The following is a 24,290-nucleotide window of genomic DNA, read 5'->3' as shown; positions in this document are numbered from 1 at the left end:
CTTCTCCTATTCCGTTTCCTTATTTTTCTTCTTATTTTTTTTTTTTTTTGCTTCATGTTTCAATACATCAGCCATTAGTCAAGCTTCAACTATGAATTTATTAGTGACACAATCATGTTTTCAATTCTGCTATTTCCTTCAGTCCTCAATATTACAATGAGATTTTGGCTACTATTAAAAATTCCAGCTCTTTTTTTGGCAGATTATTCTGTGGGATATGATTGAAAGAGTTAAAGCATATGTTATCAATTACTATTTATTTTAAATACACTATAAATCTAATTAAAGCTTTGAATTGCATATCATTCTTGTGTCATGAAGCAAGTAGGGAATATTTTCCTCGCTTTTCTAGTATCGGCTCCTCTTTTCTGTATTTTAATCAATCTCAAAAGAACACAGGTCAAAATTCAGATAAATTAATCAAAAGAGTATGTTGACTCTTTTTAACACTGGATTTCTACGTAGAAATCAAAAATAAATAATTGAATATATTCATATATTGGATATACATAATTATCTTGCTAGTGTTACTTTAAAATTTTGCATTGTGATTATTACATAATGTTAATAGATTTCCTAATACAAAACTAATTTATTCTCACTAAAATTATTTTCAGATGTAAGTGTTTGGAAGACACATAAAATGGTTATTTATTCAAGATACTTAGTAAAAGCAGTCAAAAATACTTTTTAAAAGGCTTTTAAATTTTCAAAATAATTTAATTGCTGCAAAAAAGATATTACAGTTTGGTTTATTTTATATGACATCTTTAAGTTATGGTGCCTTAACTTAAAACTGTTGGTTTATTCCCAAGAGCAGTCTTTGCAAAGAAGGCCAGAAGAAAATCCCACACAGAGAATAAACCACAGTCAAAATGTTTAATCCAATACTTCTGGTTTCATATGTTATTACCTCTCAAGGGGCTCAGATGTCAATAGATAGTGATCTGGTATCTTGGGAGTCTTTGCTGTTAAATGCATGATCAATACTAAATAGAATTTTAACTGCTCATGATTTAATTAGGAGTGGTTCTTTTTATCCTGCATACAGTACAAGAATCTCACTCAATAAAAGTACAAAGGAAGATTGCCATGATGGTTGTGCATTCACTACATTCTGAGACTATGCAAAGGAATTGGGAAAACAAGATTGCACTGCTAAGAATGTGCAATTAACCTGTAGCAATGGCAGAAGTCAATCTTCTTCTGTAAGTCATATGAGAATGGGCTGAGGGAGCTGGAGTTGTTTAGACCTGCAGAAAAGGGAACTTAGGGAAACCTTGTCACGCTCTACAACTGCCTGAAAAGGAGGGTGAACCCAAGGTGAGGGTCGGCATCTATCTCCCATCCCACCCAGCAACAGGACAAGGGAAATGGCCTCAAGCTGTATCAGGAGAGGTTCAGGTTGGACATGAGGAAGATTTCTTATGGAAAGGGGTGTTAGAATTGGAGCAGACATCCCATGGAATTCTGTGGAATTACCACCCCTGAAGGTTTAAGAAACAGCAGGATGTGGCACTTAGTATTCTGGTACAGTTGACAAGGTGGTGATCAAAACACTTTATCTTGAGTTCATGTTTCCAACCTAAATATTCTTGTGCTTGATTCTATGAGTTTTCCCTTCACTCTAATTAAATGAGATTACTGCAAGTACAGAATACTAGAAAACTACAGTTTTATATCCTTTAATACTTTGAAGCTCCAGAAAAGAACATTCCATTTTAAATTAAAGTGTGGGGGTCCCTTTGAGAGGTCAGACTGAGCTATGACAAGTCTACACTGATTCAGTGATAAATGCCATACTGACGTTTATTGTTTGTGAATTCAGATTTATCCTCTGACAACTTTATTGACATTACAAGGCACGCAATGAATGTATTCATTTGCCACCTTAAGGTGACTACCTTAATCGACATATGTTAGTACTCAAATACCTTAGAAAGAGAGGCGAATTTTTGCGGCGCCACAACCTGAATTTCCACTGCGCCACAAAGGCCCACAGGTCCTGCAGACCCAAGGAGCCCACAGCCCCACAGGCCAAAGGTCCAGTCTGGAATTGCTCACGACCTCACTCCAGATACAAATCATGTCCTCCATCTCTTAGAACTCTGCTACAGTAAATTAAGGAATGGTTTGTAAATGGAGGTTATGTGTCTTGTTCAATTGGCAATAACTGATCCCTTGAATATCCTTGAAAAATGCCACATTCAAATGGAAACGGAAAATCTTGTTCATCCTGTGTGGTAAATGCAATGGATAATTTGTGTATATAATGTATCAAGATTTGGTCTATTAAAAAGCCACTCCAGGCATCTCCGAGATGCCAAAGCTTGTTGTGCAAGCTGTGAAACTACACACATTTGCAACAGAAATGACATGGCTGGACTGGAGATGGCCCATTCATCAAGGATGGGCCTCCACTTCACAGCTGCTCAGACATCTGATATCACTCTTGATAGGGGATCCGGAGATGAGGAAATCAGCACCCCAAAGACGAGATCCGGGAAGACTCCTGAATTGTCTTTTCATACTTATGGGAAACCCCTTTCCTAAACTTCGCTTGGAAATAAATAAATACATGAATATTTGACTTTCAATGGACTTGCCTCAGGATAAATAAACTGTATAAAAACCTTACGCCAGAACCAGTGTGTGTGGTCGAGGTGGACGGTACCGTTGTTACTGTCACTCTGGCCCACCCACATTCGTCGATGCTGTCCAATTTATTGTGGCTTTTAATTTGTTTTGGAAATTTGCTAAATAAATTCTGTTATTATGAATTGGCTTCTAATTGTTTATACCACTGGTCATATGACTTATCTAAATAGCCTGTTTCTGCGAAGGGCAAATGTTGCAACTAATTAAAAAAGAAACATACAAGAGTTATCAAAGAAAATGCAGTTATCACTTCAGAAAATTGATAAGGGAGCATATACGACCAAAGGAAATCATTGGACTGTGGGACCAGAGAAAACAGAAATAGTGTGTGAAAAACATGAAAGCAAAATATACAAAAAAAGACTAAATGCTAGAATAAAATGGTAAGGCATTTAATGATGGAAGAAGATAGAAGAGGTCAATATATATTTCCATTCGTTTACTCAGAAGGAAGCGCATGATGAATCATCTTATCACACAAGGAAGATAAAGTACTTTCCAATCCATAGTGAGCAAAGAGGTATAAAACAATATCTACATGTTGTAAACATTTAATGATGATATACATGTTTAATAAATTTTGGAATACAATGGAATTTGCTGCAGATTGAAAACTGATATAACCACTTAAAAAATAAGGGAAGTGACCCTCGTAACTGCAGGCTGCTAGTCTTTCATAAGTCTGAGGTAAAGAGGATTAAAAAAGGAGTTGAGATTCAGTTAACGAAGACTTAAGAACAGAAACCTATTAATCTCTTCAACAAAGTTTTTTTCAAATAGCTGAAGTAAAAAAAGCTAGAGAGCTGCTGATTGACAAATCTTAAAAATTAGTGACAATTATCTCAATGGATTGATATGCTGGTTTTTTTAAAAAACTAAATATTTATAAAACTAAATATTTATAAGTTAAAATAAACATGCAAATTAACCAGGAAAATACCAGAGAAATATTTCACAGGAATTAAGAGTCTCCTTCTAAGAGGCAATAAGGCTGACAGCCCAGCTGAAATGAAAGTAGAAGCTTGAGGTGCTCAACAATTTTTGCCTCAGTCTTCAGTGGCACTTCTCTTTCCATACCTCTTGATTGAATGGACAGCAGGACAGCAGGGACCAGGGTGAGATGAATGCTTCCCATTGTATGTGAAGATCAGGTTCCTGACCAACTGAGGAGCCTGAATGCATGGAACCCAATGAGATGCATCCCAGAGTCTTGAGGAATTGGATGATTGGTTGCCAAGCCAGTCTGCAGGGTATTTCAAAAGTCATGGCAGTCAGTGAAGTCCCAGGTAACTGAAAAACTACCCACATACGTAAAGAGTAGAAAGAACAAAAGAATATCTCTGGGAACTACCAACCTGTCAACCTCACCTCTGTTCTTGGGAAGATCATGGACAGATTCTCCTAGAAGCTATGCTAAGGCTCATGGAGGATGGGGAGGAGATTCTAGACAGAGACCATGGCTTCACAAAAGGCAAGTTCTGCATAACTAACCCAGTGGCCTTCTATTGTGAGAATCCTTCATTGATACAGAGTTCCATAAAGTGTTTGACACAGTCATTCACAATATACTTCTCTAAATTAGAGAGAGATGGGCGAACCACTCAGTGGATAAGGAATTGCTTGAATGGCTGCCTCCACAGGGTAATGATTAACAACTCAGTCACAACAAAACATTAATGTCATTAATGGTGACCTTCAGGAGTCTGTACTGGGACCAGTGTCATTTAAAAATATTTAAATTAATGACACAGGACAAATGGATTGAGTTCATCCTAAGCAAATTCACTGATGACACCAAGCTGACTGGTGCTGTTGAGCACCCTAAAGGATGGGATGTCATCCACTGAGACCTGACAAGCTCCGAAAGTGAGCCCTATTGTATTCTCAGGAGGTTTAACAAGACAAAGTGCAAGGTGCTGAGACATGTTGGAGCATGTCCAGAGAAGGATCACGAAAATGTTGTCAGTAAAGTACCACAATGTACTTTAATTTTGGATTGAACAAAGAAATTAGAATCTAATTTTTAGGTTTGTAGGTTGCTCTTAAGCTTTTAAGATTTCAAAAATTGCATTTCACGACTGTGTTTTCTTTTAATAGAGTTTATTTTTATAATTTTCATCTGAAAGTATTTGACTAATAATGATTGAAACTATTTATTTTAGAGATCTAAGCAGCTTTGTTCATCCTGCAAGAAGCAAGCATTATGCCAAATTATTGGCATAATGTCAAATTAATTTCATTCCATGACAAACATGGTCTGATCTTGGAAGAATATGTCTCTCAGTCCAAGTAGTAACTGTTCCTTAGTACTTGGAAAGTAGAATTTTCAGCCAAATCATCAGCACTTATCCAGATTTAGCAATACTTTCAGAGAGAGAAATTTCTCAAATTAATGTTGCCCTATAATAAAACTTGTTCCTCATAATTTATGTAAATTCATGTCATATATAAATTTTTGCAAAGAAGAAATCTATATTACTGTTTGTATTTTATTTGAATTTTTTTTACAGTTCTTGTCGTCCTTCCATCTTAAAATAACTATGTCAACTGATAATATCTAAAGTCAAGAAATAAGCATCGTATTAACAGTTTAGTAATATGTCACTCAAGACAGCAATTTCAGAAATGCATATTTTGGATTAGGTATGAATAGTTGAGTTTCCATTCTCTTAATCTTATAGCAAGATCTGAAAAGGACAATTGACCATGATGGGAATGACCAGAAAGAGAAGCTGGAAATAAATAGATACTTTAATCATCATTCCTAATTGAGAAATATAACAACCTCTCAGACTAATCGGGAAATTTCTTCCTCTTTTACATTGAGACAGAGTTTATGTTTAGGCAAATATATTCTGTGCTTTTTTCAGATGCACCCTATCAATACACGTACAGACACAAGGACTACTATGACATTTAGGTCCCTATAAACACAAGAGAGATTACAAAAACACCCAGAACCTCTCCTTATATTATGATTTTTAATGGGATATGCACATCTGATTAAACAGGTATAAAAGTAGGAAATGCAGAATTTTGTATTACAAAGGTATCTTTAAAATTTTAAAAGAAAGAAAGAAAGAAAGAAAGAAAGAAAGAAAGAAAGAAAGAAAGAAAGAAAGAAAGAAAGAGAAAGAAAGAAGAAAGAAAAAAAGAAAAAAATTTAAGCTAAAATAAGGCTGCTGAATGCTTTCTAAATCTTTTCCAATGTATGGAAGGCTTTATTTTGTATTATCTTTCAAAGGACTAAGAATTGCAATGTCTGATTGCAGCACACAGGGACCGCTGTGAAGTTACCCTTACCAGGATTACATTATATATATAAAAATTACTTTCCAGATATCGTTTTGATACATACAGAAAAACATGCAGACTTTTAAAAGGAGTACTGAATTTCCTGACACCTTGCCAAATGGGAGGTAGAAAAATCACAGCATACTGTTTTTCTGCTACTCATCCTTTTACAGTTAGGAGACATTTACTTCTGTAGCACAAGCGATTTTAAATACCAGTTTCAGAATCAGATAAGTCACTTAAGATGCTTTTTCAATTAACTGTAATGGCAGTCTCAGATAATTCACTATCTGCAGAGGTCAAAAGAGAATTAAGAGGAACCCTACCCACTCTGTCTTCCTGAGGTAGCCATTAGTGCTCCCTTACAACAGTGCAGGGATATACTGCCTGCTAGATATATACCTCACTCTTTAATTCTACATAATGTCTCTCCAGATGAAATTCTGAAATTATTTTTATCAGAGGCTATTGAAGATTTACAGAAAACAGCTGGTCTAATTCTACTGAGACTTTTCAGAAGACTGTGTTACTCACTTCATTGGTCATATTCCCTAAGGAGCTGAAAACTCCTAAGCAAGGACTGAGTTCCACCTTGGTGGTTCTTGAACACTGGACACTGTATGATGGCCTGCATCAACAGCAGCATGACCAGCAAGTCTGCCCCACTACTCTGCTCTGGTGAGACCCCACCTGGAGCACTGCATCAAGCAGTAGAGCAATGCTTAGCACCCAAGAGCCCTAGGTGGCATCCCACCTATGTGAAAACAACAGAGGGAACTCAATCCTTCCAGCATACCTCTACAGAGCTGCCATTTACTTTTATCCTAATTTATTGAGGATCTATGTGACCACTGCCTACAAATTCTGTATTTAAAAAAAAAATCCACCAAAGCTTTGGCAATGCCAAAAAGCTCACCTAAATGTTCTTTAGTGTATTATGAATGCTAGCAAATAAATTATAATTTTAATAAAATCACTAGTGCTGTAGAATTTCCAAAGAAGGCAAATTCTGTGTATCACAGGGAATTATAACCTTTTCATTTCATTGATTACAATATCAGGCAATGGAGGAAAATGATGAATGAGAAAAATATGTGTAATGCAATAATCTCTTAATATATAAACACATTATTTCTCACCAGGTCCTGGTATTTGTCAGTTTTCAGTAAAACTTAATCATTATTTATAAAGGAATAATTTCTTAGTATGAAAATTTTGAGAGGACTTGGAGCCTGGAAGTCATCCTTATTGTTGCAAAATTATGATATCTGCTTACAGAAGGTCACACCTGACCATTTTCCTTGCAGATATATGAGCCGCCTGCTAGAAAAATTATTCCTGTTAAGAAAATGACATTGCATTCATGTTAACAGCCTGCCCTCTGGGCCACTCTTACCAGATCAATCACCTGGGCAATTTTAAACAAAGTCAAAAGTTGGCAGTTAGTCAAAGCAATCTAATGACATAGTTGCTAGTAGTTTTGGAACAATTGTATTAACATTTGCATTGCTCAGGTATTCAGGTAATTCCCAATACTGGCTCAATGAATACAGAAATACAGGTACTTTCTAATATTAACAGCTTTCTCCAATGATTTTTACTTTTTACTACTCTAGAGAGGGAGTATTAGAAGGAACTGAAACAAATCAAAGTCCTGTGTTCTTCTCTGGAAGGAGTTTGCTGCTAGCTATTACCAAGGTGGTCTCTGCTTTCCTCTTTGCAGGAAGAATATAACATTTATGTCAGTGATATCTTCCTTCTAACTCTTGAAGTCACTGTCACTCTGTCATCTTCTCACATTTTCAAACACAGCATAGTCATTTTGACTTCATAACTTGACAATGCCATGTTGCATCTTAATTTTCTACATGTGATGTGGTTTACATTTCTTCCTGTCTTCATTATTAAAAAAAGAGAATAATCCCTCCTTCCCTGACTTCATCCTCAAAAAAATCCCCAAAACCTGAAAAACAAAACAGCTCCAAGGCTGCATTCTTAATGACACATACTGATCATTTTGAGTTACGTATATCCATAGAGCCTCTGACAGTGCCCCACGCTTGCATTTCCAATTTAAGCTATAATTTCATGTTTGTTCCTTTGGATAAGCTACTTACAGTTCCCTGTGTTTCTTCAACAGCTTTTAAGCTGTAATTTCATAACAGCATAAATATATATATATATATATATATATATTTTTTTTTTAGCATGGCAAGGAAAACAAACATATACAGAAACTCAGAGCACTCTGATAAAGATTTGGTATCAAATTTGGTATTATGTTATCTCTTATAATAGCAAAACTGCTCAACACCAGTAATTATGGCTATATATATATAATATTTCTGAGTCTCCATCTAATAATGTGTAGATCATAAGATTGAACATGTTATAAATGTTTCTTAAATTTCATAGTTGAAAAGAAGATGCATCAAGGAGGGCACTGACTATAGTGATAAAAAAGATTGTACAAGATTCATAGCTACATATGCTTCACTGGCAACCATCTGGAATCAACATACTGAAGTAAATCACATTTTCCATTGGTGGAGTAATTATAAGCAGATTGAAAAGACTGAGAAAACTTTATTGAATGAAACAGTTGTAATGAAATTAACAAAATGTTAGTTGCATGTAGGAGATAACATTCACTGCAACATTTTAAAAGTAAAATAATTTGAATTGACAAAGACCCATGAACCAGAAAGAATTCCATTACTAGTAATTTAAAATCATAGAATATAGTAGTTTTTTGCAAAAGGAATTATGTTTGGTAAAATGAAACTGTTTGGAAGAGAAGTCCAGAACAGAACAAAGTCCTGGAAGGAAAGGCATGAAAATGCATGTTAAAGAAGACAAAAAGAATGCACCAATGAAAGGTAAAACTTTCTGATTTGATATATTTTATTATTGAAAGTTTGGAAAACAGCTTCTACATATCAGATCAGCAATTCTGTTTGTACCCTTATGAAAAGGCAGTCTGAACTATGTTTAGATACTTGTTTCTTCTGTGGGAAGGGGAAAATAAAGAGATTGAAAGGAAAAAGAAGAAAGAGAAAAAAGAAAAGAGAAAAGAGAAAGAGAAAGAGAAAGAGAAAGAGAAAGAGAAAGAGAAAGAGAAAGAGAAAGAGAAAGAGAGAAACAGAGAAATTTATATTGAAGGTTGCCTTGAAGGTTAAATGATTTTATCAGAGCAAAATTATGCTAAGGCCCAACTAAAATAGAGATGAAGTATGTACAGGAAGAAAGAAATACAAGCAGCAAGATTATTGCTGATGTTTATGTACTAACCAAACAATAAGTTCTTTGCAAGGAGTGCCAAAGCATCTTTAAAAAGTACATTTTGAATTATGCTAAAATGTACTTTTTCCATTAAATTCAAAAGACCTGGTGTTCTTAATGCCATTCATGATATTTGATGAAAATGAATAATAAAGCACAGACTATTTTTGTAATATAGTTATGAAGCAACCTCATTATAATTGTAGAAAAAAAAAGAACTACTAGTTAATTAGGTAAGAAAGGGTAGAAATCTAAAGTGGAAGCTATAGAGAACTTAATGAGTTTAAGTTATTTGGGAATTCTGTTGCAACTGAAGTGGAAATTTGCTGAATATCTTCCACTTAAACCTGATGAGGAAGCAGAAGTCAAAATATGAAATGTCAACCTAGCTATGACAAAGTGATGCTTATTATGGAGGCTAGCACTGTCTTTCTTTACCTATTCTCAAAATTTTCTTGAAATATCTGGTATTAGTACTCCATTTGCCATAAAAACTATACATGCCCGCTTCCCAAGATTGTGACAGACTGCTGATTGTTCAAAATTTTCCTTTAGCTCTATTTCTTAACATCTAATTAGGACTTGTATCTATTTAATTAGTTTCCATTTTTATTACAAATGAAATATCCACTTGAGCTAATTTGTTCCACTCTTAATCTATTATCCAGTCCATGATATCACAACTTAACTGCCACTTCTTACTAATCAAAAGCCTAGAAATGAAAATTCAAACTTCAGAAAAATATCCTGTTTCATTTCATCTGCAACTGTCAGTAAAAAAAGATTGAAACTTTTCTGGATAATGGTCTTATGTTTCACTCTACCAACAGCTCAATTCACTTAGCTAAAGGAAACTTCCTAGAAATACAGTGTATTGCAAATGTTCAGAGTTAGTAGAACTTCATAGTCTAAACATATTAAAAAATATTTATGCCAATAGATACGTACTCTCATTTTTCAGTACAGACTGGTTTGTTAGCAAAACTTTCACAGTATTTAAGCACTGCTGTTATTTAGAAAACGCTTCTACTGTTTGAAAGTACATGCAAAGGCAGCTGTCAGTATCCTCCACATGTTTTAGTTGGAAATAACATTTTTCTTAACAGCATTTGGTTTTGAAAAATACTGATAATAAAAGCTTGTTCTACTTTCAATGGACTGCGTATCTGGTTTAACAGTCTGCCAGACTCTTAATTTTACAAGACATAAATAGATTCACCTTCCTCCCTGGCTCAAACTCTTGCACTTTGGCTGTTTTTTCCTAGGATGGCTATGAAAAAAATTCTCAGAAATAGGATGTATGCTGGCACTGTATCTACCTATCTAAGAGTGCATTTCATCCAATATTGAAAAATGGTAAACTGCAAGAAGTTAAAGAGTGATGCTCTAAAAATACCCCTAAATGAAGTTAAAGTGTGAAATTTTTTTTTTGTCAAGTTACAACCATACCTTTAGTGTTAAAACCTATCTTGTTCACACTAAAAAACAAGACACCCGTTATTGAATGCAGCACAAGCAACTAGCTACTGTCACACTGCACAAATAAGATAAGCCTGCGTCCTGGTTCTGGCCAAGATAGGCTTAATTTTTGCTGTAGCTGGGGAGGGTCATGGCTAGGATTTGGAGATTGTTCTATAGCACTTTACATCATTGTCGGGTCCAGGAGGAAGGACTCCCTTCCAGGGAGAAAGGGGTCTTTTCAGTGCAAGTGCTTGTGGTGGAGTAGACAGTGGGCTGTTGGCTGTTGTTGGAGAATTTAATATGAATTGTTACTTTCTTGTATGGTTGCTGTTACTGTTCATTTTCTTATTCCTTTGTATCCTATTTTCTTATCTTATGCTCCTTCCAGTAAATTTTCTCTTATCTCAACCTTTTGTGCCTCCCATTCTCCTCTCCAGCCCACTCAGGGGGATCTGGGCAGGCACAAACCATTGGAAAAAGCAGGAGCACCAAATTCTGGAGCAGCATTTCTAAACCATGACAGCTTGCAAACTCACTTTAATGCACAATTTATAAAAGCAATAGAAACTAGCAGACCACATAAAAGTGGAGGAGTCATTGAATTGTATATTTAAAAATTATAGATCACTTCAATATGCTACTTACTGCCTCACCTAACTTTTCCTTTATTTTTTAATATAGGTCATTATTTGTGTAATTACACGAGTAAGAGAATTATTGAAAAAAGAGTGTTTACAGTGAGTTTAAATTACAGATTTCAAGAGGTAAAGGGCAATTTAGTTACAGGATTCACTGTTAGAGGTCTCTGTAGAAGATAAAAGGTGAGAACAGGTGAAAAATGCTAATATTAGAGACAAATCAGATATGTACCACAAAGCAGAATAATAATTAGTGACAAATTTTGAGACTTTGAAGGTGTTAATATTTAACGAAGTTCAAGGTGGTAAAATAGTGAAAAATGATGCATCAAGGAAAAGAAATCTATGCTTATCATCACTAGAGCAGGAGCTTGCAACTCTTCTTTTGCAGAAGAAGAGAACAGAGCATACAGAACATGGGGGACTCAGCTCTCTCGGAGGCGTATGTAACACAGGGAAAATGGTTATAAACAGCTGGAAAACACACAACGTTTCAGGCCATCAAAAATATCAATTTATGTAAAATGTTTTTTCCTGTGTTTTACTTTTTCTTCTCTTTTTTTTTTTTTTTATCTGGGTGTACATTTTGCAAGATAAATGCCTGATATATCACTGAGTATAGTGATGTGATAGGAATGGGAAAGACTGCTATGTCCATTCTAAAACCTGTTTTGTTTTTTAAAAAATAATAATTAGGTTCCCACAGTATAATTTGCATATAGGTACACAGTATCGTCATACACAGTAGGATATTCCATGAATAGGGGATAACAGAAAGACAGGAAATACATAAATTGCTTTATTGGTTAGGTTTTAATATCTGCCATAAAAAACCAAACTAATTTACACAGTTATTGTTATTGTTACACAGTTATAAACTAAATCAAAATGTAACAAAATCTAAACATTAAGTTACAGGGTGCATTTTTATCTGTAGGAAATAATGCTTAGAGATTGCAGGAATTCCAGGCAAGTCTTAACAAGTATTACATTCACTGAATAAAAAAAGTTGATAGAAGAGATGGAAGAAGTTATCTAAAAACATGGTCTTTTTTTGGAGATAGAATGACAGCTATTTAAGGAAAACTTGAGAAATTTGTCCAGATGCAAAATCAAATGAGACTATTTTAATGAAGTTGAAAATACACAGAAAATCAGGTCTTTTAGCTCAATAAAGAGCAGCATTGACAGAATGGTAAACAGAAAGCTTCAAACATCAAGAAAATTTAGTCTGTGAAATGCAAACATTTATTGGAATTAGTTAATTCACTTCACACTAATTTAAATCTAGAAATATTTCAAAATACATAAAAAGATATTAAACTTCTTTGGAGTTTTCTCTAATGTTATGCTGACTGTTCCAGTGTCTTTTTGGGTCTTAAAGTTGATGTTTCTGAGAAGGGAGTATAGTGACTTGTGAAAACTCCCAGTTCATTCACCAGAGAAGTATCATGTCGATAGTATCTTCTTCTTCACTTTAGCATTGCTTTGTGTCACTTTCATACACTCCCTAATATGCTGTACAGCTTGCTCTTTTCTGGTTTGCAAGTCCTTATTGTATCTGAATTTGCCGTGTATGGTGCATTTACCTATTTGGAGGTGTGAGTTGTGAATTTTTTAAAATTTCTTTGTGATCTTTGTATTGCTTTTAGACAGTTCTTAATGATGCATCTCTTTGATGACAAGGAATGTCCACTGGTGAGGTCCTCAGGCTTCTAATATTAGCTGGTGCCCAAACATTTGAAGCTTCTGCAATCACCCCATACCTGTACTTGACAATACTCTATTGTTATGTGGGATCACAGTTTACAAAGAGGAAATACTTGCTATTACTGTCCCTTCATTACAAAAGATATATACAATGACATTTCACCACAAAGCTAAACAGAAGTAAGCAAAAGCTAAAACCAAGGGTGTAATAATCACCTGTCTTTTGATCATTGCTATTACAAGTTAAAACACAGCTCCAAGCTGGTCTAGACCAGTGTGTTTGAAGTCTGTGTTGTTAGTTTAACATAAATCCTGTAAGCCTGTTACAGCTGTACCTCAATACTCCCTGGGTTACAAGGCTATGCTTGTGCACTTGTCAAAACAGCAAAGGTCACTAACAGTGAAGGAGATAACAAGAACAAGGAGAGAAACACCAGCAGCCTTCTCCCCTCAGGAATTGGCTCTCAGTACTGAAACTGTCACCTAATGTTATATTGCGTTGCACTCAGAAATGTGACTGCAGCTGAATGTGAAGAAATTAATTTCATAAAGAAAAAAAGGACAGCAGTAGTGGAAATTTTTATAAAGTTGTTTCTCAGGCCAGTGAAATGTATAAACCAACAAAAAGTATTTTTTAAAGTAAGTGCACTGGCACATAGACACAACTATAACAGATGAATGCTTGATAATAAGGTCACTACTTCATATATTGGCCTGAAATTAATATGATGGATCTCACAGTAAACATACTGTCTTTTCAGCTAAGACTGTGAAGACTTAAAGTTACATTCTCAAAACACTGTGCCCATAAGATAAGCCACCACAACAGAACCTGAGATGAGTGAAGATGGCACAGCTGGAAGCAGCTAATTCCAGGCCTAATTGAGGCAAATGTTTGGTTAACATCTGGACAAAATTCCCACCATGGAAAACTGGGGAGAGGGGAGCAAGTGCTTATGCACATGCTGTTTCAAATTATGAAAACAGCATCTACACCCATGATTACCCAGGATGTGGACTGTATAAAGTGATACTTCCAGAAGAACAGCTTTGAATGCTAACACCAAAGACCAAGATGAAGAAGGACCAGCAGGATACTACAGGAATCCATGTGGCTGTATCATCTTTTTCTTAATCTCTCCTCTCTCTCTGACTCTCTCTTTCCCCCACCTTCTCTCTTTTTATTTCTTTCTCTCTCTGTACCTTACCTTTCCTGCTAAATAAATCTGTACTGTTGAATTTGGCACATTTGGTCTTGTTTGCACCTAAATTCAAGCAGAGTAATTTCTTATAATTGTGTAGCAGTGCCTGTGTCACCTGGCTCGGCCAGCCCTGGCACCACAACAACACTGGTGGTTCTTGGCTGACCAAAAGCAGGGATGTGGGAAGGCAGGAGATAAAAGGCAGGACTCTTCAGAGACAGTGCTACAGAGTTTATTGGATCAGGGGGATCCTCACCCCAGGGCTCTGTGTCAGCAGAGAGACCCTGAGGACATGAGGGGAGCAACTTATAAAGGGGGGTGGGTCTCAGGGATGGGTACAGTGACAAACCAATGACAGAAAAGTGGGGAGTGGCTCTCAATATAATGTACAGATAAGATATCAAATCATAACAAACTAGGAGGGTACCCTCTGGGCCCTGCCAAATCACTCGATGCCTCTCCTGGAGCCTTCTGGACGCAGGGAGAGGCCCTGGAGTGACAGACAGGACCAGAGTGTTCTGTAACTAATGACTGACACGTAACGACTATCTGACAGACAACTTGGGGATGAACAAAGGGAGAGGAACAGAAGGGGGTACAAAGAACAAACCGTTTTACATCGAACCTTTTAGAAATAAACTCATGTAACAGGAACAAGCAAAGTAAAATCCAAAACATGCATCACCACAAAATTGGATCATAACATTATTTTGGTGTGAGAATTGAAATGCTGTTCTTCTGTATTAACATTTGGAAACCCTGCCATGTCCTTGTTCTGAGGAGGTTATGCTAACTTTTGAAAATCTTGCAACAGATTTCCTTTGAGGGAATTTTTGTGTGGGTTGTGTAGTTTTCTCTGTGGGCATTTTATAGGAGAATGGCTAACCTGGGTGGCCAGTGTAAAGAAAATATTTTGTTGTCTTCCCTTGAAAAAATTTTAGTCTCCCCTCTACCTGGGGCAGAGGGGCAACTAATTCCACCCCTCCTCTGGAAGAAAGTCAGCATAAGAAAATTGGGATAAAGAGCAGTTGGTTACCCAGAAACTTGAAAATTAAAAAATACTATTGTTACAAGATTTTGTTAAAGAATTGCACTCTCAGATAAATGAGGAAAATGAAAAAAAGGCTGTAGGCAGAGATGCTGCTTGCTGATGACCATGATCATTTTAGAAAGCTTCAGATGGAGCTTTGGAATGTGCATGAAAGAATTGCAGGCTGTAGAACCTGTAGCATCCTCAAACCATGGTCTTATGACTCAGAACTTTTGTGATTGGTGGAGAAGCTGAGACAGTGAATTAATCTGTTTTTATGATAAAGAGCAAGACACATCCTTTGCATTGACATCTCATGACAAGGAAGTAGCATATGACCCTTAATTAAAATTGAAACTACAAATAATTGTCAAGGTCAGGAAACTTCTGCTAAAATGGTGCCCTGTGCAGGTATTGAGATGTCAAAATCTGGCCATAAATAAGCCAAGATTGAAACCCAGTCAGTATTAAAGCAGTGGAATACCAAGATGATGGATAATGCTTCCTGGGCAGCAAAGAGTTAAAATCACTGTAGTAAAGGAAGTAAGAATTACCTGCTGAGGTTAATGTATAGCACCCATGTAAGAAATGGAAATTGGTCCATCTTAATCCTAAAGAAAACTCAGAGATTCCACTATCAAAGTACTGGAATTTTCTGCAACACAGAATAAATTTTTCAGTCTTAACTAATGTGGCTTTATTAGCAGCTGAAGTATTAAATATTGCAAACCTAAAGCTAGACTTTATGACACTAGCACACATGCTTTGTCATGGAGGGATGGTCTTGCACTTCCCTTCTAATTCTGTAATCTGACCACTTTTTTACATCTCTTATAATTGAACCATAATGAAGTCTTACTCAAATGAAAAGTGGTTAAAAACTTCACAGAAAAAGTTAATAAAAAAGTAGAAATGTACACTGGAAATATTTATCCAGAAGCTGCTTAATTCTTAGGAGCTAGTTGAGTTTGGTAAACTCTGAGATAAGTAGTGTAATGGCAAAGAAGGTATCATGATTAATCATATGAAAGATGATTTACCTTTAAGAGGTTATTTCATCATCTAAGAATATTAACCTCTTTGTATATCTACTCCTCAAGATATTTTTTTTTGTCTGACAATTTTAAAATTGACCTTTATGTTTACAGAAAAAAAAGGATTTCCCAAATATATACACAATATTTGTTCCATTTTGAACACACATTAATATGTTGTGAAACTTTAACACTAACAGTAGCTAAAAACAGTGTCTTTTATTTTTTCCTAGAATTTTATTCATCTTTGCAAAGAACTGCTAACCTTGATATGTGACTGGTCAGTCATATTTTGCAGAGAATAGTCTGGATGCCAGTAACTTCCATGACCTAGAATATCTTCTGACTCCTCATGTCAAAGCTATGGACAACGCTTCAGTGCTCTAAATACCCATAAACACTGTTCAGTATGCAAAATGGTGAACAGGGCCACACTGGGATATGACACTTCAGTTTTTTTCCATCTTTTCCCTTTGGAGCTCATTGCTTTTCCATCCTTTGTTGCTGTCTTAGCTCTGGTTTTATTTCTGCTTTGTCTTATCCCTCCTGAGCCTTTTTTGTTGTTCAACTTATATTTTAAATTGCTTCATTTGTTAAGATAGTGGTAGCATATTTATCATTTATTCAAATGACTGTATGATATTATCATATTCTTATACACTGAACATACAACTCCATCATCATCCTCACTTGTATAATACTGAAAGTTACTTCAAATGTATGTGCAATAATTTTCTGCCTACCTCAGGGACTTGGTTATTCATAGAGCACCGTACTTTTGAAGACATCCAGTGTGATTGAATTTGTTGTGAATCATTTATGAATCCAAAGTAAAGCAAGAGTTGCAATGTGATACATATGAATGTTATCTCTGCGTACACAGGACTCAGGCAATACATAAAAGCAAGAACCACGAAAACAACAAAGGCCTTTAGTACTAAATTATGTGGAATTTCTGCCATGGCAACATTAACAATGTTGGCTTGTCAGAGCTGCCAACAGTTTAATCTGGTCATGGATTTCCCCCAAAACTCAAAGTTTTGTTGATGACAGAACTGGAGTGCTGGTAAAGTGGAGGGCAGACTTAAATTAAAGTCACCAATCATACCTAAAAATGCAGACATAATCCAGGATCTTTTTTTAAATAACAGTTAAAATTTAAACAAAAACCTCAATATGAAGTTTGAGTTATGTACAGCTCTAGCTCTGCAAAAAAAATCTTTCTCATGAGTATTAATGAAGCTTGAGCTGACATTAGCTGAACAGGATGCCTTTATTCTACTGCTGCTCTTTACTAAAGCTGTGTTTACTATTGTTTCATAACTTCATGAAAATATTTTCCGATTAAGATTTGTAGCAGCAAGAACTGAAAGCCATTGAGGATGGTCCTGTGTATGGCTGGGAGCTAGACTTGATCCTTGTGGGTCCCTTCTAACTCAGTATATTCTCTGATTCTGTAATTCTATTACAAGTGGTATAGACAGGTCTTTTGATTTTAAAAGAAGTTCTTCTTAGTAACCTTCTACTTTCTAAACCATTACTTTTGAAGCTATTGATGCCAGCAGGCCTAAAGGAGCTGATTCTTCTCCTCCACTGCATTCTCATGAGACCTAATCTACAGAAGTGTGTACAGCTCTGGGACTCCCAGCATAAAAAGGTCAGTAAGTCCAGAGGAGCGTCAAAAAAATACTCAGTGGGCTGGATCACCTCTTCCACAGCAATATCCTGAGAAAGCTGGGATTGCTCAATCTGAAGGAGAGAATGCTGTAAGACCTTAGAGCAGCCTTCCAGTACCTACAGGGGGCCTACAAGAAAGCAATAGAGGGACTTTCTATGAGGTTGTGTTGTAATGGAACAAGGAATGGGTTCAAATGGGTTCAAACTGGAGGAGAGAAGGTTTAGATTAAATATCTGGCAGAAAACCTTTACTGTGAGAGTGGTGAAGCACTGGAACATGCTACCCAGAAAAGCTGTGTGTGCCCCATCCATGGAAGTGTTCAAATCCAGACTGGCTTTGAGCAGCCTGATCTAGTGGGAGGTATTCTTGCCTAGGGCAGACTGGCTGGAACTAGATTGTCTTTAAGCTGTCTTCCCACCCAAACTGTTCTAGGATCCTGTGATTCTAAATGACCTGCAGCAAGGCTGCCTGGACATTTTTCTTCAGCAGTCTGATTGCACATTTTCTCTCTTTACCTTGAATTCAAACACAGTTTTTTCCTCTATGGGTGGCTGGAAATCCAGGTATTTTACAAAAATCTAGACATCTGCTTTTCATGAGTTTATACACATAGACTCATATGGATATATATATAAAATATGGGTTACACTAAGAAGCAGTAAGGACTCATCTTGATATGATATTAACAAAATGAAGAAAAACAGAATGCTTAAATTCAATCTGAATTGAAAATGCAAGTTTCCATTGAAAGGGCATGTCCATTGGAATGTATACTATTGCCAGTTGTGCATATTTCCCTCCTTTAATGATAAGAAAATGGCTATAATTCAGTATATTAGATTCACCAAATGTAGAGCAAAGCAAGGGAGATATCCAGTAAGGCACTGCGTGTTCTGGGAAAAGACAGTCCCAAAAACACAGAGTATTGTCTTTTGAAAAAATGATAATATGTCATATGTGTTTTCTGAGCAAAAGTAGTAGAATTTATTCATAAAGGAATAAGTAATTGCCAAGTTGACTACAAAAATATGAATTTCATAGTCTACCAACACATGAAAATAAATGCTGGTTTGTTTGTGTGTTTTTTTTTTTTTTTTTGGTTGGGAGGTTAAGAGGTTTATTTATTATTATAATTTTTTGAGGGTTGGACATGTTGTTTGCTTGGTTGGTTTTGATTTTGGTTTTTTTAATAGTGTGGTTAAATTATCTTAGAAGTAGTAAGATAATCTTACCAAACCAAAACCTACCAAACAAACAACATGTCCAACTTGCATTTGAAATGTGAAAGATTTCTGTTAGCTAATAATTCGGTATCCACAGTACATGAGAAAACAGAATGAATGATGAATTCTAAGGTGGTTTGGGTACTGAAAAATGGTTCTTTTCTTATGGTATTCAGAGACATAACTCATTTTTGTATGAAGTATTTGATTACAGCTCCTGCATTTTGGCAGATTTTTTTCATAATAGTGCATTTTATATGTGAAATTAATAACATGAGTTGTCATGGATAAACAAGTGCCATCACATAAACTAAATGAGCCAAGCTGCTAAAATGACTGGTAAATGAAAGTAAACAGCGAGTGCAATGAAGAATCATTGCAGGAGTTAAAAACAAATGATGTAAAAGCCCTTGGAAAGCAGTATAGCTCATCCTCAGCAACCTAAAGAAACATTTCATCAAACACACCACCACTAAGTTATAGGGTCTGTTATTGGGTACTCAAAAGTAGCTTCTGAATCAGATAGAAATTCAACATTCTGCTTATCTGTTCCTGGAGCACCTTCTTTCTTAATGAAAAAAAAAAAAAATTAGTCATTTGGTGTGCTGTTATCTCAGCAACCAGAGGGCAGAATGCAACCTGGACACACGCCCTGCACATGCTCTTGCACTGCAGTACCACTTAAGTAAATAGGACTAGTCCTCTGAGTCATATCACTTCTCAATAAAGGAATTAAGAGTTTGAAGTAAAAAATTGTAATTCTTGCATATAAGCATAATATACTTCATGGAAGTTTTGGAAATATTTGTGTAATACCTATTTAAAAGGAAGATAAGACAATTTTGGGGCTACAGGTTACTGTATAACTCAAAGTCATTCTGATATTCTACAGAACATAAGCACATATTCAGAGAACCATCAAGGTTAGAAGAGATCTTCAAGTTCATCTTTCCAACCATCACCACCATAACCACCCCTAAATCTATCCCCAAGTGCCACATCTAGACACCTCTTGAACTCTTCCAGAGACAGTGATTGCAGCACCTACCTGAACAATTTATTCCAATGCTTATCCACACTTTCAGTGAAATATTGTTTACTAACATCTAGTCTGAACCTCGCTCATGCAATTTTAAGACCATTTTCTCTCATCCTTTCACATGAGACATGGCAGAAGAGACTGATTCCCACTTTGATACAACCTCCATTCAGAGAACTGTAGAGAGCAGAAAGGTCTCCTCTTCTCCAGGCTCACAGATCCACTCCCTCAGTCACTCCCCACATGGCATAGGAGAAAGATATGAAATTGTGAGAAGATGGCACAGTGATGAGGTTGTAGAAGTGATGGTGGGGAGCTGGGGATGTCCACCTATCTTATGAGAGGAAGCAGAAGGACAAGCACTTTTCTCTCTGGTGAGCAATGACAGAACCCAAGGGAACAGCATGAAGCTCGGTCAGGGGAAGTTAAGTTGGGATGTTAGGAAAACGTTCTTCACACACAGGGTGGTTGGGTGTTGAAAAGAGTTTCCCAGGTCACAGCACCAAGCTTGGCAGAGTTCAAATGTTTGGACAGCACCCTCAGGTACATGGTGGGATTGTTGGGGCTGTCCTGTGGAGGGCTAGGACTTGGACTTGACCCTTGTGGGTCCCTTCCAAATCATGATATTCTATACATCCTTTACCTACTTCATTGCCCTTCTCTGGATGTGCTCCAGCACCTCAAGGTTCTTTTTGAAGTGAGGGACTCAAAACTGGACAAAATACTTGAAGTATAGCCTCACCAGTACTGAGTAGAGAGGGATGGTCACCGCCCTGATCCTGCTGGCCACTCAAGCCTTGATACAGACTAGGATACCACTGGCTTTATTGGCCAACCTAGGCACATCCAGCTGGCGGTTGACCAGCAACACCCAGCTCTTTTTCCATTGACCACCCTCAAACCATCCTTCCCCAGACTGTAGTGCCGCATGGGATTGCTGAAACCCCAAGTGTAGGGTTGTACTTGGATTTCACCTTATTAAAGCTCATACAGTTGTCCTCAGCCCATTGATCTAGCCTGTCCAGACCCCCCTGTAGACCATTCCCACGGTCCAGCAGATCAACACTCCTGCCCGACCAGGTGTCATCTACAACTTAATGAGAAAACATACAAAGGAAGAGCATATAGAATGTGTCTGTGTACATAATGAAGACACAGAAATAATTATTTTATTTATACTAGAGCACAGTCAGTTATGTTATATTTTATTTTAGGAGAAAATATAGCTTAACAGGGGAAAATACTCAAACCACAGAGACATAGAAAAAAAATCAGCGGACCTTGACTCATGATAGCAATGAAATTCAATTATTAAAGAAAAGACACATGTAAGAGAAAAACATCATCCAATTCAAAAATCAACATAACTCTTTCACACCTTCAGAAACAATAATCATAAAGGGCTCAAAATTATTTTCAAAATATCCATGATTTTTTATATACCCTACAGCCATCATTTTTTTCCAAGGTCAGTTGTTCTCATGTTTACAATTTATTGAAAACCTTTAACCATGGAAACCAGAATTAGTGCTACTTAGTCTTTCTCATGAAGGCAAATAATAATTTTAATGGCCACTTGCTTTCAGTATAAACCAACACTCAAAGATGATTTCTGCAAAAGGAAATGAATGTGCAAGAAGCAACATGATACCTATAAACTATTTATGAAAAGAAATTTAACCCACAAATTAAGAGCTAATGGGTAAAATATTGCTAAGCTTAGTCAGGTGAGTAATGTCATCTATTTCAGTACGACTCATACAAGTACAGCTATGTGATTTGACTAAAATGAAACCCTAAGCAACATCCGTAGCAGCACTAATGTGTGATAGATGCTCACCACAACAGCAATTAAATACTCTGCAGATCATCTAGTATTCTGATTATCTTCTTTATGACTAGAAAACAAATGTGTTCATTTTTCTAGTCCATCTATGGCTTTTTTTCTCGATTGCTGATCCAATTGCAAAGGCTTCACTGGTGTAGCTGATTTCAATATAAGTGTTTTTCCCACTCTCTTCACCTCTATAATTACTTGCCAGGATAGAAAGCTTTTTCTGAGGATCTAGCATTGGTCCCAAATGGCTGCATGTGTGCCATCTTGTCTATGTTTGATATGAGGTGTTAATTAGAGATAGTTACCTTCAGCACACTCCTAGAAACAAATCAAAAAAATATCATTGCCTCAAAAGAGCCAGGTTTATCCTTTAATACTTTTAAATTAATCTCCCACATATTTATTGTGTGAGTCAATTATTTACTGTCATCATAATTTCATTCTATTGTTTCATAAAAAATAGGATCAATCCTCTGACCAGTAAACCAGGAGAAAATATTCTTGACTATCTGCTTCAAAATATAGAATGAAAATTAGTTTAGGGAGTTTCAACTTGCTTGCTGCCAATGGCACTCTTCCTACTGCTGAGTTAAATCCCCATTTCTAGAGCATTATTTAGTTAATGGTTCTGTTATGATTTGCTGAATTTTGGTTTTGTTTATGTACAGTTCTGGGGTGTTTTGCACAATTTTACACCTGTTAATTTCAGAGAAATTGGTTGTTAGGATTTTGAAACCCAACTTAAATTATGGAAGAAACCTTTTTAAAATAACTGCTAATTTCAAGTTTGGTGATTTAGGAATATACAGGTTCATGTACAATATTCATTTAAACACCATAATCAAAATGTTAAGATAATATTATTAGTTCACTTTCAAATCACACTTGTCTCTAGTCAATTTTAGGTGTCTTTCTAATTAGTAAAATTCCTCAAAACCTAACTGCCAAAAATAATATTCCGATATGATAATTGCTATCTTTGATACCCGCAAAGTTTAAAACTGCCATTCCAGTAAAAAAAAAGTGTGAAAGCAGACTGGAATTTCAGAAATTAAATTCAGAGTTGCAAGACAAAAATTTGAAATTGTTCCATACAGGTTAAGCTGGTGCATCTACCCAGCTGTTTATTCCCTGGAGATTTGAATATACTAATTGTTACCACATGTCATGTAGCTCAAATTCTAACCTTTTTCTAGGAAGGGCTTAGACTCACATAGCAACAATAACAATTAAATAAATAAAGAAAAATGAAATGAAATTAAATTACATGAAATTACATAAAAGAAAAGAAAAGAAAATACACTGAACAAATGAAAACCAAACCAAACAAAAATAAAGTACCAAAACATATAATTGGTGAATCAGCACTCCAGGACATATTTACACACTCTGGCAAATGCCCTTAAATATTCACAGTGTTTCTTAAACAGCTTAAATAATATAGCACTTACTTATTTTCCTCATGGCTCTTGCCAAAACTATTGATTATTGTAATACAAACCATAAAGATATATATACTAACAAGTCAACTTCTCACATTAATTCATTGTAAGGATTTTTAGTGGTTTTGCCCATGAATTCTTTAGGGCAAACACATTGCCTTTATTTTTTTTTTCTCCACTTTTTTATCCTCTCTCATAAGTGAAAGACGTAATATGCAGAACATCTCTATTTGTACATAAAGCAAAAATTAAAAGATGAAGTCTCCTGTAGCAAGCAAGGATAGGTCTGTTTTTAAGAAAAGCTGGGAGTTCTGAGAAATAAACTTTGGTTTTATGAAGCAATTATTTTCTAACACCTCAGTCTGGGTGTTTTCAATTCCCTCTTAAGTCTGCTTGTTTGTCAGTGCCAAAGTGTCTGTTGCAAAACCAACAAAAACAATGAGATTTTTCTTAGCTACATGAAAATATATAGTTGCCTTATAAAGATACCAACATTTTTTTAAGTTGTCTGTTTAAGGCTATGCTGCCTTTTTTTTTTTCACTTTAACAGATACAACACTTTATCCAATATCTAATACACTCACATACCTACGAATTCTGTGAAAGTTGATATCTGTATTTCTGTAATTGATATTGAAGACAAATAGTAATGAAATACTTTTAAATTAATTTTCTTTAACTGGAACAAAAGTCTGTGAGTTCTTGTTGTGAATTCAAAATATTGCCATCATCCTGCATTTGGTTTATGCATGCATGACTGGT

This window comes from Sylvia atricapilla, chromosome 4 (genome assembly GCF_009819655.1).
Source record: "Sylvia atricapilla isolate bSylAtr1 chromosome 4, bSylAtr1.pri, whole genome shotgun sequence".
NCBI lineage: Eukaryota > Metazoa > Chordata > Aves > Passeriformes > Sylviidae > Sylvia > Sylvia atricapilla.
This window is presented reverse-complemented; position numbering follows the sequence as displayed.